The 16173-nt window shown below is 43.1% G+C and overlaps 25 non-coding genes across 25 annotated transcripts; 12 read left to right on the top strand and 13 right to left on the bottom strand.

The window, feature by feature from the left end:
* Positions 1-384: 384 nt before the first annotated feature.
* trnat-ugu (transfer RNA threonine (anticodon UGU)) lies at positions 385-458 on the bottom strand. The gene has a single exon. It is a non-coding gene; the product is annotated as a tRNA-Thr (tRNA).
* Positions 459-1795: 1337 nt separating this feature from the next.
* trnat-agu (transfer RNA threonine (anticodon AGU)) lies at positions 1796-1869 on the top strand. Its single transcript has one exon. It is a non-coding gene; the product is annotated as a tRNA-Thr (tRNA).
* A 153-nt stretch (positions 1870-2022) lies between these two features.
* trnal-uag (transfer RNA leucine (anticodon UAG)) lies at positions 2023-2104 on the top strand. Its single transcript has one exon. It is a non-coding gene; the product is annotated as a tRNA-Leu (tRNA).
* A 728-nt stretch (positions 2105-2832) lies between these two features.
* On the bottom strand, positions 2833-2906 carry trnat-ugu (transfer RNA threonine (anticodon UGU)). Its single transcript has one exon. It is a non-coding gene; the product is annotated as a tRNA-Thr (tRNA).
* An 835-nt stretch (positions 2907-3741) lies between these two features.
* Positions 3742-3815, top strand: trnat-agu (transfer RNA threonine (anticodon AGU)). Its single transcript has one exon. It is a non-coding gene; the product is annotated as a tRNA-Thr (tRNA).
* Positions 3816-4349: 534 nt separating this feature from the next.
* Positions 4350-4423, top strand: trnat-agu (transfer RNA threonine (anticodon AGU)). The gene has a single exon. It is a non-coding gene; the product is annotated as a tRNA-Thr (tRNA).
* Positions 4424-4661: 238 nt separating this feature from the next.
* On the bottom strand, positions 4662-4735 carry trnat-ugu (transfer RNA threonine (anticodon UGU)). The gene has a single exon. It is a non-coding gene; the product is annotated as a tRNA-Thr (tRNA).
* A 1092-nt stretch (positions 4736-5827) lies between these two features.
* Positions 5828-5901, top strand: trnat-agu (transfer RNA threonine (anticodon AGU)). Its single transcript has one exon. It is a non-coding gene; the product is annotated as a tRNA-Thr (tRNA).
* Positions 5902-6139: 238 nt separating this feature from the next.
* Positions 6140-6213, bottom strand: trnat-ugu (transfer RNA threonine (anticodon UGU)). The gene has a single exon. It is a non-coding gene; the product is annotated as a tRNA-Thr (tRNA).
* Positions 6214-6855: 642 nt separating this feature from the next.
* trnat-cgu (transfer RNA threonine (anticodon CGU)) lies at positions 6856-6929 on the bottom strand. Its single transcript has one exon. It is a non-coding gene; the product is annotated as a tRNA-Thr (tRNA).
* A 574-nt stretch (positions 6930-7503) lies between these two features.
* Positions 7504-7577, top strand: trnat-agu (transfer RNA threonine (anticodon AGU)). The gene has a single exon. It is a non-coding gene; the product is annotated as a tRNA-Thr (tRNA).
* A 153-nt stretch (positions 7578-7730) lies between these two features.
* trnal-uag (transfer RNA leucine (anticodon UAG)) lies at positions 7731-7812 on the top strand. The gene has a single exon. It is a non-coding gene; the product is annotated as a tRNA-Leu (tRNA).
* Positions 7813-8540: 728 nt separating this feature from the next.
* Positions 8541-8614, bottom strand: trnat-ugu (transfer RNA threonine (anticodon UGU)). Its single transcript has one exon. It is a non-coding gene; the product is annotated as a tRNA-Thr (tRNA).
* Positions 8615-10263: 1649 nt separating this feature from the next.
* On the bottom strand, positions 10264-10337 carry trnat-ugu (transfer RNA threonine (anticodon UGU)). Its single transcript has one exon. It is a non-coding gene; the product is annotated as a tRNA-Thr (tRNA).
* A 574-nt stretch (positions 10338-10911) lies between these two features.
* trnat-agu (transfer RNA threonine (anticodon AGU)) lies at positions 10912-10985 on the top strand. Its single transcript has one exon. It is a non-coding gene; the product is annotated as a tRNA-Thr (tRNA).
* A 238-nt stretch (positions 10986-11223) lies between these two features.
* trnat-ugu (transfer RNA threonine (anticodon UGU)) lies at positions 11224-11297 on the bottom strand. Its single transcript has one exon. It is a non-coding gene; the product is annotated as a tRNA-Thr (tRNA).
* Positions 11298-11862: 565 nt separating this feature from the next.
* trnal-uag (transfer RNA leucine (anticodon UAG)) lies at positions 11863-11944 on the top strand. The gene has a single exon. It is a non-coding gene; the product is annotated as a tRNA-Leu (tRNA).
* A 319-nt stretch (positions 11945-12263) lies between these two features.
* On the bottom strand, positions 12264-12337 carry trnat-cgu (transfer RNA threonine (anticodon CGU)). Its single transcript has one exon. It is a non-coding gene; the product is annotated as a tRNA-Thr (tRNA).
* A 653-nt stretch (positions 12338-12990) lies between these two features.
* trnat-cgu (transfer RNA threonine (anticodon CGU)) lies at positions 12991-13064 on the bottom strand. The gene has a single exon. It is a non-coding gene; the product is annotated as a tRNA-Thr (tRNA).
* A 582-nt stretch (positions 13065-13646) lies between these two features.
* trnat-agu (transfer RNA threonine (anticodon AGU)) lies at positions 13647-13720 on the top strand. The gene has a single exon. It is a non-coding gene; the product is annotated as a tRNA-Thr (tRNA).
* A 238-nt stretch (positions 13721-13958) lies between these two features.
* On the bottom strand, positions 13959-14032 carry trnat-cgu (transfer RNA threonine (anticodon CGU)). Its single transcript has one exon. It is a non-coding gene; the product is annotated as a tRNA-Thr (tRNA).
* Positions 14033-14370: 338 nt separating this feature from the next.
* On the top strand, positions 14371-14452 carry trnal-aag (transfer RNA leucine (anticodon AAG)). The gene has a single exon. It is a non-coding gene; the product is annotated as a tRNA-Leu (tRNA).
* Positions 14453-14771: 319 nt separating this feature from the next.
* On the bottom strand, positions 14772-14845 carry trnat-cgu (transfer RNA threonine (anticodon CGU)). The gene has a single exon. It is a non-coding gene; the product is annotated as a tRNA-Thr (tRNA).
* A 586-nt stretch (positions 14846-15431) lies between these two features.
* trnat-agu (transfer RNA threonine (anticodon AGU)) lies at positions 15432-15505 on the top strand. Its single transcript has one exon. It is a non-coding gene; the product is annotated as a tRNA-Thr (tRNA).
* Positions 15506-15743: 238 nt separating this feature from the next.
* trnat-ugu (transfer RNA threonine (anticodon UGU)) lies at positions 15744-15817 on the bottom strand. The gene has a single exon. It is a non-coding gene; the product is annotated as a tRNA-Thr (tRNA).
* Between the last annotated feature and the right edge of the window lie 356 nt (positions 15818-16173).

Raw genomic sequence — 16173 nt, 5'->3', positions numbered from 1 at the left:
CGCTGGTTGAACAGCGTGAAGCATCAAAAAATCATCTATGGCTAAAGCAACAACATCTTCTGACTTTTTGTGTGAAATTACACAGTTGCTTCTTTATCCCATAATCCCAAAAAAAGCAGTATTACGTGCACTGAAAATGTTGAAACGTGCCAACCTGACAGAGCAATAGAGCAGAGTGGTATAGTGGACCTTGTAGCATTTGATCTCAATATTTGATCTTGCGAAACCGGGAGGGATAGAAGAAGCATTTCAAGCATAAAACAACTCCCTTTTTGGCCGTTGCCAACATGACTGTAGCTTTACACATCTTTTGCCTTGAAATGACCAATAAAATTGTACTGGGCATTTAGAAGCAAGCTAGTCATAAGTAGTGTTTATACACAGAGGCACTGCTGGGATTTGAACCCAGGATCTCCTGTTTACAAGACAGGCACTTTAACCAGCTAAGCCACAGCGCCTCATTTAAAGGATTTCAAATCCCAGAGAATTGCCCATATGTAGATGGTGAGTGCAAAAACATTAAGTGATTAAGGCACTCCTGGAAGGAATACACGAGATCTCCAAGACATGCTTTTACCCGCTAGGCCCCAGTACCTACGCCGCACACAAAGAAGTCCAGCGATCAAGGAAGTCTTGTAACTTGATCTCAGGATTTCACGGATGCGTTGGGCATTTTGTAACAATCTGACACACAGCGCCTCATTTAAAGGATTTCAAATCCCAGAGAATTGCCCATATGTACCGTGAGCCAAAAACCCAATTATATTTCGATGGATGTTAGAGTTGCACATTCTGCGACAAAACTTCATGGGACGCCATGTGGAAGTGCACCTTGGTAATGTATGCAAAGGCGTAATCCAACATGTCAGAATTGATTCCACATGAACTTTGTTACAGCTTGAAACTGCTAGCACTTGATCTCAATGTCTGATCTTGCGAAAATGGCAGTGATAGAACAACCATTTCAAGCACAAAACAACTCCTTTTATGAACATTGTAGTGGCAAAGTAGATGGTGCGTGCAAAAACATCAAGTGATTAAGGCACTCCTGGAAGTAATACACGGGATCTCCAATACATGCTTTTACCCGCTAGGCCCCAGTACCTACGCCGCACACAAAGAAGTCCAGCGATCAAGGAAGTCTTGTAACTTGATCTCAGGATTTCACGGATGCGTTGGCCATTTTGTAGCCATCTGACACACAGCGCCTCATTTAAAGGATTTCAAATCCCAGAAAATTGCCCATATGTACCGTGAGCCAAAAACCCAATTATATTTCGATGGATGTTAGAGTTGCACCTTCTGCGACAAAACTTCATGGGACGCCATGTGGAAGTGCACCTTGGTAATGTATGCAAAGGCGTAATCCAACATGTCAGAAATGATTCCACATGAACTTTGTTACAACTTGAAACTGCTAGCACTTGATCTCAATAGCTGATCTTGCGAAAATGGCAGTGATAGAACAACCATTTCAAGCACAAAACAACTCCTTTTATGAACATTGTAGTGTCAAAGTAGATGGTGCGTGCAAAAACATCAAGTGATTAAGGCACTCCTGGAAGGAATACACGAGATCTCCAAGACATGCTTTTACCCGCTAGGCCCCGGTACCTACGCCGCACACAAAGAAGTCCAGCGATCAAGGAAGTCTTGTAACTTGATCTCAGGATTTCACGGATGATCCAGCCACAGAATGGAGTGGCATCTTGCTTTTTGCAGACATTGTTTTGTGATCTTCTCTGAGAGTTTACCTTTAGACTGTGTGGCTGAAAATGAAGCCAGAGTCTTGAGTGGCGCTGTGGCTTAGTTGGTTAAAGTGCCTGTCTAGTAAACAGGAGATCCTGGGTTCAAATCCCAGCAGTGCCTGAGCTGACTGTGTCTTTATGCATCTTTTGCCTTTAATTGACTAAACTATTGCGTTGGGCATTTAGTAGCAAGCGTGGATCTCGTTGTCAATTTATCCTGCGCGCTTACATGCCTACTGCGTTATTTTTCCCCGAGGCAAAAGCTGCGCCTTGAGGTAGTGTGGCCGAGTGGTCTAAGGCGCTGGATTTAGGCTCCAGTCTCTCAGGAGGCGTGGGTTCAAATCCCACCACTGCCATTTGACACCAGGTGCATATGGAAAGCACTTCTTATAATGATAAAGGGTTCTTACCTCTTGCAGGTCATCAATGTTTACTCTTTGTACAATTATGCACAGATGATCAGCTCTTCTAGTTAAGACATCCTCCCTGCTGAGCTTCCTAGCTCCTAACCTGCACGAATGCAACAGAAAAACATGTGCAGGAAGTGTGGCTGAGTGGTCCAAAGCGCTGGCTTAAGGCTCCAGTCTCTCAGGACAAGTGGAATCCCACCACTGCCATCTGACAACTAGAGGCTATCGATTCCATATCTCAAATGAATGACTTTGTTTGAGACAGGAGTTGACTTATTTGTAGTCTCCACCGCTGGTTGAACAGCGTGAAGCATCAAAAAATCATCTATGGCTAAAGCAACAACATCTTCTGACTTTTTGTGTGAAATTACACAGTTGCTTCTTTATCCCATAATCCCAAAAAAAGCAGTATTACGTGCACTGAAAATGTTGAAACGTGCCAACCTGACAGAGCAATAGAGCAGAGTGGTATAGTGGACCTTGTAGCATTTGATCTCAATATTTGATCTTGCGAAACCGGGAGTGATAGAAGAAGCATTTCAAGCATAAAACAACTCCCTTTTTGGCCGTTGCCAACATGACTGTAGCTTTACACATCTTTTGCCTTGAAATGACCAATAAAATTGTACTGGGCATTTAGAAGCAAGCTAGTCATAAGTAGTGTTTATACACAGAGGCACTGCTGGGATTTGAACCCAGGATCTCCTGTTTACAAGACAGGCACTTTAACCAGCTAAGCCACAGCGCCTCATTTAAAGGATTTCAAATCCCAGAGAATTGCCCATATGTAGATGGTGCGTGCAAAAACATCAAGTGATTAAGGCACTCCTGGAAGGAATACACGAGATCTCCAAGACATGCTTTTACCCGCTAGGCCCCAGTACCTACGCCGCACACAAAGAAGTCCAGCGATCAAGGAAGTCTTGTAACTTGATCTCAGGATTTCACGGATGCGTTGGGCATTTTGTAACAATCTGACACACAGCGCCTCATTTAAAGGATTTCAAATCCCAGAGAATTGCCCATATGTACCGTGAGCCAAAAACCCAATTATATTTCGATGGATGTTAGAGTTGCACCTTCTGCGACAAAACTTCATGGGACGCCATGTGGAAGTGCACCTTGGTAATGTATGCAAAGGCGTAATCCAACATGTCAGAATTGATTCCACATGAACTTTGTTACAGCTTGAAACTGCTAGCACTTGATCTCAATATCTGATCTTGCGAAAATGGCAGTGATAGAACAACCATTTCAAGCACAAAACAACTCCTTTTATGAACATTGTAGTGTCAAAGTAGATGGTGCGTGCAAAAACATCAAGTGATTAAGGTACTCCTGGAAGGAATACACGAGATCTCCAAGACATGCTTTTACCCGCTAGGCCCCAGTACCTACGCCGCACACAAAGAAGTCCAGCGATCAAGGAAGTCTTGTAACTTGATCTCAGGATTTCACGGTTTCACGGATGATCCAGCCACAGAATGGATTGGCATCTTGCTTTTTGCAGACATTGTTTTGTGATCTTCTCTGAGAGTTTACCTTTAGACTGTGTGGCTTAAAATGAAGCCAGCAGCTTGAGTGGCGCTGTGCCTTAGTTGGTTAAAGTGCCTGTCTAGTAAACAGGAGATCCTGGGTTCGAATCCCAGCAGTGCCTGAGCTGACTGTGTATTTATGCATCTTTTGCCTTTAATTGACTGAACTTTTGCGTTGGGCATTTAGTAGCAAGCGTGGATCTCGTTGTTGTTAGAAGAACCATTTCAAGCATAAAACAACTCCCTTTTTGGCCTTTGCCTACATGACTGTATCTTTACACATCTTTTGCTTTGAAATGACTAATAAAATTGTACTGGGTATTTAGAAGCAAGCTAGTCATAAGTAGTGTTTATACACAGAGTTTATACACACGAGATCTCCAAAACATGCTTTTACCCGCTAGGCCCCAGTACCTACGCCGCACACAAAGAAGTCCAGCGATCAAGGAAGTCTTGTAACTTGATCTCAGGATTTCACGGATGCGTTGGGCATTTAGTAGCGATCAAGGAAGTCTTGTAACTTGATCTCAGGATTTCACGGATGATCCAGCCACAGAATGGAGTGGCATCTTGCTTTTTGCAGACATTGTTTTGTGATCTTCTCTGAGAGTTTACCTTTAGACTGTGTGGCTGAAAATGAAGCCAGAGTCTTGAGTGGCGCTGTGGCTTAGTTGGTTAAAGTGCCTGTCTAGTAAACAGGAGATCCTGGGTTCGAATCCCAGCAGTGCCTGAGCTGACTGTGTCTTTATGCATCTTTTGCCTTTAATTGACTGAACTTTTGCGTTGGGCATTTAGTAGCAAGCGTGGATCTCGTTGTTGTTAGAAGAACCATTTCAAGCATAAAACAACTCCCTTTTTGGCCTTTGCCAACATGACTGTAGCTTTACACATCTTTTGCCTTGAAATGACCAATAAAATTGTACTGGGCATTTAGAAGCAAGCTAGTCATAAGTAGTGTTTATACACAGAGGCACTGCTAGGATTTGAACCCAGGATCTCCTGTTTACAAGACAGGCGCTTTAACCAGCTAAGCCAAAGCGCCTCATTTAAACGATTTCAAATCCCAGAGAATTGCCCATATGTACCGTGAGCCAAAAACGGATGGATGTTAGAGTTGCACATTCTGCGACAAAACTTCATGGGACGCCATGTGGAAGTGCACCTTGGTAATGTATGCAAAGGCGTAATCCAACATATCAGAATTGATTACACATGAACTTTGGTACAGCTTGAAACTGCTAGCACTTGATCTCAATATCTGATCTTGCGAAAATGGCAGTGATAGAAGAACCATTTCAAGCACAAAACAACTCCTTTTATGAACATTGTAGTGTCAAAGTAGATGGTGCGTGCAAAAACATCAAGTGATTAAGGCACTCCTGGAAGGAATACACGAGATCTCCAAGACATGCTTTTACCCGCTAGGCCCCAGTACCTACGCCGCACACAAAGAAGTCCAGCGATCAAGGAAGTCTTGTAACTTGATCTCAGGATTTCACGGATGCGTTGGGCATTTTGTAACAATCTGACACACAGCGCCTCATTTAAAGGATTTCAAATCCCAGAGAATTGCCCATATGTACCGTGAGCCAAAAACCCAATTATATTTCGATGGATGTTAGAGTTGCACCTTCTGCGACAAATCTTCATGGGACGCCATGTGGAAGTGCACCTTGGTAATGTATGCAAAGGCGTAATCCAACATGTCAGAATTGATTCCACATGAACTTTGTTACAGCTTGAAACTGCTAGCACTTGATCTCAATATCTGATCTTGCGAAAATGGCAGTGATAGAACTACCATTTCAAGCACAAAACAACTCCTTTTATGAACATTGTAGTGTCAAAGTAGATGGTGCGTGCAAAAACATCAAGTGATTAAGGCACTCCTGGAAGGAATACACGAGATCTCCAAGACATACTTTTACCCGCTAGGCCCCAGTACCTACGCCGCACACAAAGAAGTCCAGCGATCAAGGAAGTCTTGTAACTTGATCTCAGGATTTCACGGTTTCACGGATGATCCAGCCACAGAATGGATTGGCATCTTGCTTTTTGCAGACATTGTTTTGTGATCTTCTCTGAGAGTTTACCTTTAGACTGTGTGGCTGAAAATGAAGCCAGCAGCTTCAGTGGCGCTGTGGTTTAGTTGGTTAAAGTGCCTGTCTAGTAAACAGGAAATCCTGGGTTCAAATCCCAGCAGTGCCTGAGCTGACTGTGTCTTTATGCATCTTTTGCCTTTAATTGACTGAACTTTTGCGTTGGGCATTTAGTAGCAAGCGTGGATCTCGTTGTTGTTAGAAGAACCATTTCAAGCATAAAACAACTCCCTTTTTGGCCTTTGCCAACATGACTGTAGCTTTACACATCTTTTGCCTTGAAATGACCAATAAAATTGTACTGGGCATTTAGAAGCAAGCTAGTCATAAGTAGTGTTTATACACAGAGGCACTGCTAGGATTTGAACCCAGGATCTCCTGTTTACAAGACAGGCACTTTAACCAGCTAAGCCAAAGCGCCTCATTTAAACGATTTCAAATCCCAGAGAATTGCCCATATGTACCGTGAGCCAAAAACGGATGGATGTTAGAGTTGCACATTCTGCGACAAAACTTCATGGGACGCCATGTGGAAGTGCACCTTGGTAATGTATGCAAAGGCGTAATCCAACATGTCAGAATTGATTCCACATGAACTTTGTTACAGCTTGAAACTGCTAGCACTTGATCTCAATAGCTGATCTTGCGAAAATGGCAGTGATAGAACAACCATTTCAAGCACAAAACAACTCCTTTTATGAACATTGTAGTGTCAAAGTAGATGGTGCGTGCAAAAACATCAAGTGATTAAGGCACTCCTGGAAGGAATACACGAGATCTCCAAGACATACTTTTACCCGCTAGGCCCCAGTACCTACGCCGCACACAAAGAAGTCCAGCGATCAAGGAAGTCTTGTAACTTGATCTCAGGATTTCACGGATGCGTTGGGCATTTTGCGTGGATCTCATTGTTGTTAGAAGAACCATTTCAAGCATAAAACAACTCCCTTTTTGGCCTTTGCCAACATGACTGTAGCTTTACACATCTTTTGCTTTGAAATGACTAATAAAATTGTACTGGGCATTTAGAAGCAAGCTAGTCATAAGTAGTGTTTATACACAGAGGCACTGCTGGGAAATGAACCCAGGATCTCCTGTTTACGAGACAGGCACTTTAACCAGCTAAGCCACAGCGCCTCATTTAAACGATTTCAAATCCCAGAGAATTGCCCATATGTACCGAGAGCCAAAAACGAATGGATGTTAGAGTTGCACCTTCTGCGACAAAACTTCATGGGACGCCGTGTGGAAGTGCACCTTGGTAATGTATGCAAAGGCGTAATCCAACATATCAGAATTGATTACACATGAACTTTGGTACAGCTTGAAACTGCTAGCACTTGATCTCAATATCTGATCTTGCGAAAATGGCAGTGATACAAGAACCATTTCAAGCACAAAACAACTCCTTTTATGAACATTGTAGTGTCAAAGTAGATGGTGCGTGCAAAAACATCAAGTGATTAAGGCACTCCTGGAAGGAATACACGAGATCTCCAAGACATGCTTTTACCCGCTAGGCCCCAGTACCTACGCCGCACACAAAAAAGTCCAGCGATCAAGGAAGTCTTGTAACTTGATCTCAGGATTTCACGGATGATCCAGCCACAGAATGGAGTGGCATCTTGCTTTTTGCAGACATTGTTTTGTGATCTTCTCTGAGAGTTTACCTTTAGACTGTGTGGCTGAAAATGAAGCCAGAGTCTTGAGTGGCGCTGTGGCTTAGTTGGTTAAAGTGCCTGTCTAGTAAACAGGAGATCCTGGGTTCAAATCCCAGCAGTGCCTGAGCTGACTGTGTCTTTATGCATCTTTTGCCTTTAATTGACTAAACTATTGCGTTGGGCATTTAGTAGCAAGCGTGGATCTCGTTGTCAATTTATCCTGCGCGCTTACATGCCTACTGCGTTATTTTTCCCCGAGGCAAAAGTTGCGCCTCGAGGTAGTGTGGCCGAGTGGTCTAAGGCGCTGGATTTAGGCTCCAGTCTCTCAGGAGGCCTGGGTTCAAATCCCACCACTGCCATTTGACACCAGGTGCATATGGAAAGCACTTCTTATAATGATAAAGGGTTCTTACCTCTTGCAGGTCATCAATGTTTACTCTTTGTACAATTATGCACAGATGATCAGCTCTTCTAGTTAAGACATCCTCCCTGCTGAGCTTCCTAGCTCGTAACCTGCACGAATGCAACAGAAAAACAAGTGCAGGAAGTGTGGCTGAGTGGTCCAAAGCGCTGGCTTAAGGCTCCAGTCTCTCAGGACAAGTGGAATCCCACCACTGCCATCTGACAACTAGAGGCAATCGATTCCATATCTCAAATGAATGACTTTGTTTGAGACAGGAGTTGACTTATTTGTAGTCTCCACCGCTGGTTGAACAGCGTGAAGCATCAAAAAATCATCTATGGCTAAAGCAACAACATCTTCTGACTTTTTGTGTGAAATTACACAGTTGCTTCTTTATCCCATAATCCCAAAAAAAGCAGTATTACGTGCACTGAAAATGTTGAAACGTGCCAACCTGACAGAGCAATAGAGCAGAGTGGTATAGTGGACCTTGTAGCATTTGATCTCAATATTTGATCTTACGAAACCGGGAGTGATAGAAGAAGCATTTCAAGCATAAAACAACTCCCTTTTTGGCCGTTGCCAACATGACTGTAGCTTTACACATCTTTTGCCTTGAAATGACCAATAAAATTGTACTGGGCATGTAGAAGCAAGCTAGTCATACGTAGTGTTTATACACAGAGGCACTGCTGGGATTTGAACCCAGAATCTCCTGTTTACAAGACAGGCACTTTAACCAGCTAAGCCACAGCGCCTCATTTAAAGGATTTCAAATCCCAGAGAATTGCCCATATGTAGATGGTGCGTGCAAAAACATCAAGTGATTAAGGCACTCCTGGAAGGAATACACGAGATCTCCAAGACATGCTTTTACCCGCTAGGCCCCAGTACTTACGCCGCACACAAAGAAGTCCAGCGATCAAGGAAGTCTTGTAACTTGATCTCAGGATTTCACGGATGCGTTGGGCATTTTGTAACAATCTGACACACAGCGCCTCATTTAAAGGATTTCAAATCCCAGAGAATTGCCCATATGTACCGTGAGCCAAAAACCCAATTATATTTCGATGGATGTTAGAGTTGCACCTTCTGCGACAAAACTTCATGGGACGCCATGTGGAAGTGCACCTTGGTAATGTATGCAAAGGCGTAATCCAACATGTCAGAATTGATTCCACATGAACTTTGTTACAGCTTGAAACTGCTAGCAGTTGATCTCAATATCTGATCTTGCGAAAATGGCAGTGATAGAACAACCATTTCAAGCACAAAACAACTCCTTTTATGAACATTGTAGTGTCAAAGTAGATGGTGCGTGCAAAAACATCAAGTGATTAAGGCACTCCTGGAAGGAATACACGAGATCTCCAAGACATGCTTTTACCCGCTAGGCCCCAGTACCTACGCCGCACACAAAGAAGTCCAGCGATCAAGGAAGTCTTGTAACTTGATCTCAGGATTTCACGGATGCGTTGGGCATTTTGTAGCCATCTGACACACAACGCCTCATTTAAAGGATTTCAAATCCCAGAGAATTGCCCATATGTACCGTGAGCCAAAAACCCAATTATATTTCGATGGATGTTAGAGTTGCACCTTCTGCGACAAAACTTCATGGGACGCCATGTGGAAGTGCACCTTGGTAATGTATGCAAAGGCGTAATCCAACATGTCAGAATTGATTCCACATGAACTTTGTTACAACTTGAAACTGCTAGCACTTGATCTCAATAGCTGATCTTGCGAAAATGGCAGTGATAGAACATCCATTTCAAGCACAAAACAACTCCTTTTATGAACATTGTAGTGTCAAAGTAGATGGTGCGTGCAAAAACATCAAGTGATTAAGGCAGTCCTGGAAGGAATACACGAGATCTCCAAGACATGCTTTTACCCGCTAGGCCCCAGTACCTACGCCGCACACAAAGAAGTCCAGCGATCAAGGAAGTCTTGTAACTTGATCTCAGGATTTCACGGATGATCCAGCCACAGAATGGAGTGGCATCTTGCTTTTTGCAGACATTGTTTTGTGATCTTCTCTGAGAGTTTACCTTTAGACTGTGTGGCTGAAAATGAAGCCAGGGTCTTGAGTGGCGCTGTGGCTTAGTTGGTTAAAGTGCCTGTCTAGTAAACAGGAGATCCAGTGTTTGAATCCCAGCAGTGCCTGAGCTGACTGTGTCTTTATGCATCTTTTGCCTTTAATTGACTGAACTTTTGCGTTGGGCATTTAGTAGCAAGCGTGGATCTCGTTGTTGTTAGAAGAACCATTTCAAGCATAAAACAACTCCCTTTTTGGCCTTTGCCAACATGACTGTAGCTTTACACATCTTTTGCCTTGAAATGACCAATAAAATTGTACTGGGCATTTAGAAGCAAGCTAGTCATAAGTAGTGTTTATACACAGAGGCACTGCTAGGATTTGAACCCAGGATCTCCTGTTTACAAGACAGGCGCTTTAACCAGCTAAGCCAAAGCGCCTCATTTAAAAGATTTCAAATCCCAGAGAATTGCCCATATGTACCGTGAGCCAAAAACGGATGGATGTTAGAGTTTCACATTCTGCGACAAAACTTCATGGGACGCCATGTGGAAGTGCACCTTGGTAATGTATGCAAAGGCGTAATCCAACATGTCAGAATTGATTCCACATGAACTTTGTTACAGCTTGAAACTGCTAGCACTTGATCTCAATAGCTGATCTTGCGAAAATGGCAGTGATAGAACAACCATTTCAAGCACAAAACAACTCCTTTTATGAACATTGTAGTGTCAAAGTAGATGGTGCGTGCAAAAACATCAAGTGATTAAGGCACTCCTGGAAGGAATACACGAGATCTCCAAGACATGCTTTTACCCGCTAGGCCCCAGTACCTACGCCGCACACAAAGAAGTCCAGCGATCAAGGAAGTCTTGTAACTTGATCTCAGGATTTCACGGATGATCCAGCCACAGAATGGAGTGGCATCTTGCTTTTTGCAGACATTGTTTTGTGATCTTCTCTGAGAGTTTACCTTTAGACTGTGTGGCTGAAAATGAAGCCAGGGTCTTGAGTGGCGCTGAGGCTTAGTTGGTTAAAGTGCCTGTCTAGTAAACAGGAGATCCTGGGTTCAAATCCCAGCAGTGCCTGAGCTGACTGTGTCTTTATGCATCTTTTGCCTTTAATTGACTAAACTATTGCGTTGGGCATTTAGTAGCAAGCGTGGATCTCGTTGTTGTTAGAAGAACCATTTCAAGCATAAAACAACTCCCTTTTTGGCCTTTGCCAACATGACTGTAGCTTTACACATCTTTTGCCTTGAAATGACCAATAAAATTGTACTGGGCATTTAGAAGCAAGCTAGTCATAAGTAGTGTTTATACACAGAGGCACTGCTAGGATTTGAACCCAGGATCTCCTGTTTACAAGACAGGCGCTTTAACCAGCTAAGCCACAGCTCCTCATTTAAACGATTTCAAATCCCAGAGAATTGCCCATATGTACCGAGAGCCAAAAACGGATGGATGTTAGAGTTGCACCTTCTGCGACAAAATTTCATGGGACGCCGTGTGGAAGTGCACCTTGGTAATGTATGCAAAGGCGTAATCCAACATATCAGAATTGATTCCACATGAACTTTGTTACAGCTTGAAACTGCTAGCACTTGATCTCAATATCTGATCTTGCGAAAATGGCAGTGATAGAAGAACCATTTCAAGCACAAAACAACTCCTTTTATGAACATTGTAGTGTCAAAGTAGATGGTGCGTGCAAAAACATCAAGTGATTAAGGCACTCCTGGAAGGAATACACGAGATCTCCAAGACATGCTTTTACCCGCTAGGCCCCAGTACCTACGCCGCACACAAAGAAGTCCAGCGATCAAGGAAGTCTTGTAACTTGATCTCAGGATTTCACGGATGCGTTGGGCATTTAGTAGCAAGCGTGGATCTCGTTGTCAATTTATCCTACGCGCTTACATGCCTACGGCGTTATTTCTCCCCGGGGCAAAAAGCTGCGCCTTGAGGTAGTGTGGCCGAGTGGTCTAAGGCGCTGGATTTAGGCTCCAGTCTCTCAGGAGGCGTGGGTTCGAATCCCACCACTGCCATTTGACAACTAAAGGCTATTGATTCCATATCTCAAATGAATAACTTTGTTTAAGACAGGAGTTGACTCATCTGTAGTCTCCACCGCAGGTTGAACAGTGTGCAGCATTAAAAAAATAAAATCTATGGCTAAAGAAACAGCATCTTCTGACTCTTTGTGTGAAATTACACATTTGCTTCTTCATGCCATAATCGGAGAAAAAGAAGTATTATGTGCACTGAAAATGTTGAAAGGCAGACACATCTTTTGCCTTGAAATGACCAATGAAATTGTATTGGGCATTCAGAAGAAAGCTAGTCATAAGTGGTGTTTATAGACAGAGGCACTGCTGGGATTTGAACCCAGGATCTCCTGTTTACGAGACAGGCACTTTAACCAGCTAAGCCACAGCGCCTCATTTAAACGATTTCAAATCCCAGAGAATTGCCCATATGTTCCGTGAGCCAAAAACCCAATTATATTTCGATGGATGTTAGAGTTGCACCTTCTGCGACAAAACTTCATGGGACGCCATGTGGAAGTGCACCTTGGTAATGTATGCAAAGGCGTAATCCAACATGTCAGAATTGATTCCACATGAACTTTGTTACAGCTTGAAACTGCTAGCACTTGATCTCAATATCTGATCTTGCGAAAATGGCAGTGATAGAACAACCATTTCAAGCACAAAACAACTCCTTTTATGAACATTGTAGTGTCAAAGTAGATGGTGCGTGCAAAAACATCAAGTGATAAGGCAATCCTGGAAGGAATACACGAGATCTCCAATACATGATTTTACCCGCTAGGCCCCAGTACCTACGCCGCACACAAAGAAGTCCAACGATCAAGGAAGTCTTGTAACTTGATCTCAGGATTTCACGGATGCGTTGGGCATTTTGCGTGGATCTCGTTGTTGTTAGAAGAACCATTTCAAGCATAAAACAACTCCTTTTTTGGCCTTTGCCAACATGACTGTAGCTTTACACATCTTTTGCTTTGAAATGACTAATAAAATTGTACCTGGCATTTAGAAGCAAGCTAGTCATAAGTAGTGTTTATACACAGAGGCACTGCTGGGAAATGAACCCAGGATCTCCTGTTTACGAGACAGGCACTTTAACCAGCTAAGCCACAGCGCCTCATTTAAACGATTTCAAATCCCAGAGAATTGCCCATATGTACCGAGTGCCAAAAACGGATGGATGTTAGAGTTGCACCTTCTGCGACAAAACTTCATGGGACGCCATGTGGAAGTGCACCTTGGTAATGTATGCAAAGGCGTAATCCAACATGTCAGAATTGATTCCACATGAACTTTGTTACAGCTTGAAACTGCTAGCACTTGATCTCAATATCTGATCTTGCGAAAATGGCAGTGATAGAACAACCATTTCAAGCACAAAACAACTCCTTTTATGAACATTGTAGTGTCAAAGTAGATGGTGCGTGCAAAAACATCAAGTGATTAAGGCACTCCTGGAAGGAATACACGAGATCTCCAAGACATACTTTTACCCGCTAGGCCCCAGTACCTACGCCGCACACAAAGAAGTCCAGCGATCAAGGAAGTCTTGTAACTTGATCTCAGGATTTCACGGTTTCACGGATGATCCAGCCACAGAATAGATTGGCATCTTGCTTTTTGCAGACATTGTTTTGTGATCTTCTCTGAGAGTTTACCTTTAGACTGTGTGGCTGAAAATGAAGCCAGCAGCTTGAGTGGCGCTGTGGCTTAGTTGGTTAAAGTGCCTGTCTAGTAAACAGGAGATCCTGGGTTCGAATCCCAGCAGTGCCTGAGCTGACTGTGTCTTTATGCATCTTTTGCCTTTAATTGACTGAACTTTTGCGTTGGGCATTTAGTAGCAAGCGTGGATCTCGTTGTTGTTAGAAGAACCATTTCAAGCATAAAACAACTCCCTTTTTGGCCTTTGCCAACATGACTGTAGCTTTACACATCTTTTGCTTTGAAATGACTAATAAAATTGTACTGGGCATTTAGAAGCAAGCTAGTCATAAGTAGTGTTTATACACAGAGGCACTGCTGGGAAATAAACCCAGGATCTCCTGTTTACGAGACAGGCACTTTAACCAGCTAAGCCACAGCGCCTCATTTAAACGATTTCAAATCCCAGAGAATTGCCCATATGTACCGTGAGCCAAAAACCCAATTATATTTCGATGGATGTTAGAGTTGCACTTTCTGCGACAAAACTTCATGGGACGCCGTGTGGAAGTGCACCTTGGTAATGTATGCAAAGGCGTAATCCAACATGTCAGAATTGATTCCACATGAGCTGACTGTGTCTTTATTCATCTTTTGCTTTTAATTGACTAAACTATTGCCTTGGGCATTTAGTAGCAAGCGTGGATCTCGTTGTCAATTTATCCTACGTGCTCACATACCTACGGCGTTATTTTTCCCCGGGGCAAAAAGCTGCTTCTTGAGGTAGTGTGGCCGAGTGGTCCAAGGCGCTGGATTAAGGCTCCAGTTTCTCAGGAGGCGTGGGTTCGAATCCCACCACTGCCATTTGACAACTAAAGGCTATTGATTCCATATCTCAAATGAATCACTTTGTTTAAGACAGGAGTTGACTCATCTGTAGTCTCCACCGCAGGTTGAACAGTGTGCAGCATTAAAAAAATAAAATCTATGGCTAAAGAAACAGCATCTTCTGACTCTTTGTGTGAAATTACACATTTGCTTCTTCATGCCATAATCGGAGAAAAAGAAGTATTATGTGCACTGAAAATGTTGAAAGGCAGACACATCTTTTGCCTTGAAATGACCAATGAAATTGTATTGGGCATTCAGAAGAAAGCTAGTCATAAGTGGTGTTTATAGACAGAGGCACTGCTGGGATTTGAACCCAGGATCTCCTGTTTACGAGACAGGCACTTTAACCAGCTAAGCCACAGCGCCTCATTTAAACGATTTCAAATCCCAGAGAATTGCCCATATGTTCCGTGAGCCAAAAACCCAATTATATTTCGATGGATGTTAGAGTTGCACCTTCTGCGACAAAACTTCATGGGACGCCATGTGGAAGTGCACCTTGGTAATGTATGCAAAGGCGTAATCCAACATGTCAGAATTGATTCCACATGAACTTTGTTACAGCTTGAAACTGCTAGCACTTGATCTCAATATCTGATCTTGCGAAAATGGCAGTGATAGAACAACCATTTCAAGCACAAAACAACTCCTTTTATGAACATTGTAGTGTCAAAGTAGATGGTGCGTGCAAAAACATCAAGTGATTAAGGCACTCCTGGAAGGAATACACGAGATCTCCAAGACATGCTTTTACCCGCTAGGCCCCAGTACCTACGCCGCACACAAAGAAGTCCAGCGATCAAGGAAGTCTTGTAACTTGATCTCAGGATTTCACGGATGATCCAGCCACAGAATGGAGTGGCATCTTGCTTTTTGCAGACATTGTTTTGTGATCTTCTCTGAGAGTTTACCTTTAGACTGTGTGGCTGAAAATGAAGCCAGGGTCTTGAGTGGCGCTATGGCTTAGTTGGTTAAAGTGCCTGTCTAGTAAACAGGAGATCCTGGGTTCGAATCCCAGCAGTGCCTGAGCTGACTGTGTCTTTATGCATCTTTTGCCTTTAATTGACTGAACTTTTGCGTTGGGCATTTAGTAGCAAGCGTGGATCTCGTTGTTGTTAGAAGAACCATTTCAAGCATAAAACAACTCCCTTTTTGGCCTTTGCCAACATGACTGTAGCTTTACACATCTTTTGCCTTGAAATGACCAATAAAATTGTACTGGGCATTTAGAAGCAAGCTAGTCATAAGTAGTGTTTATACACAGAGGCACTGCTGGGATTTGAACCCAGGATTTCCTGTTTACAAGACAGGCGCTTTAACCAGCTAAGCCACAGCGCCTCATTTAAACAATTTCAAATCCCAGAGAATTGCCCATATGTTCCGTGAGCCAAAAACCCAATTATATTTCGATGGATGTTAGAGTTGCACCTTCTGCGACAAAACTTCATGGGACGCCATGTGGAAGTGCACCTTGGTAATGTATGCAAAGGCGTAATCCAACATGTCAGAATTGATTCCACATGAACTTTGTTACAGCTTGAAACTGCTAGCACTTGATCTCAATATCTGATCTTGCGAAAATGGCAGTGATAGAACAACCATTTCAAGCACAAAACAACTCCTTTTATGAACATTGTAGTGTCAAAGTAGATGGTGCGTGCAAAAACATCAAGTGATTAAGGCACTCCTGGAAG

Source organism: Channa argus, chromosome 10 (genome assembly GCF_033026475.1).
Source record: "Channa argus isolate prfri chromosome 10, Channa argus male v1.0, whole genome shotgun sequence".
Classification (NCBI taxonomy): Eukaryota; Metazoa; Chordata; class Actinopteri; order Anabantiformes; family Channidae; genus Channa; species Channa argus.
The sequence above is the reverse complement of the archived record's forward strand: the minus strand, read 5'-3'. Positions and strand labels throughout refer to the sequence as shown.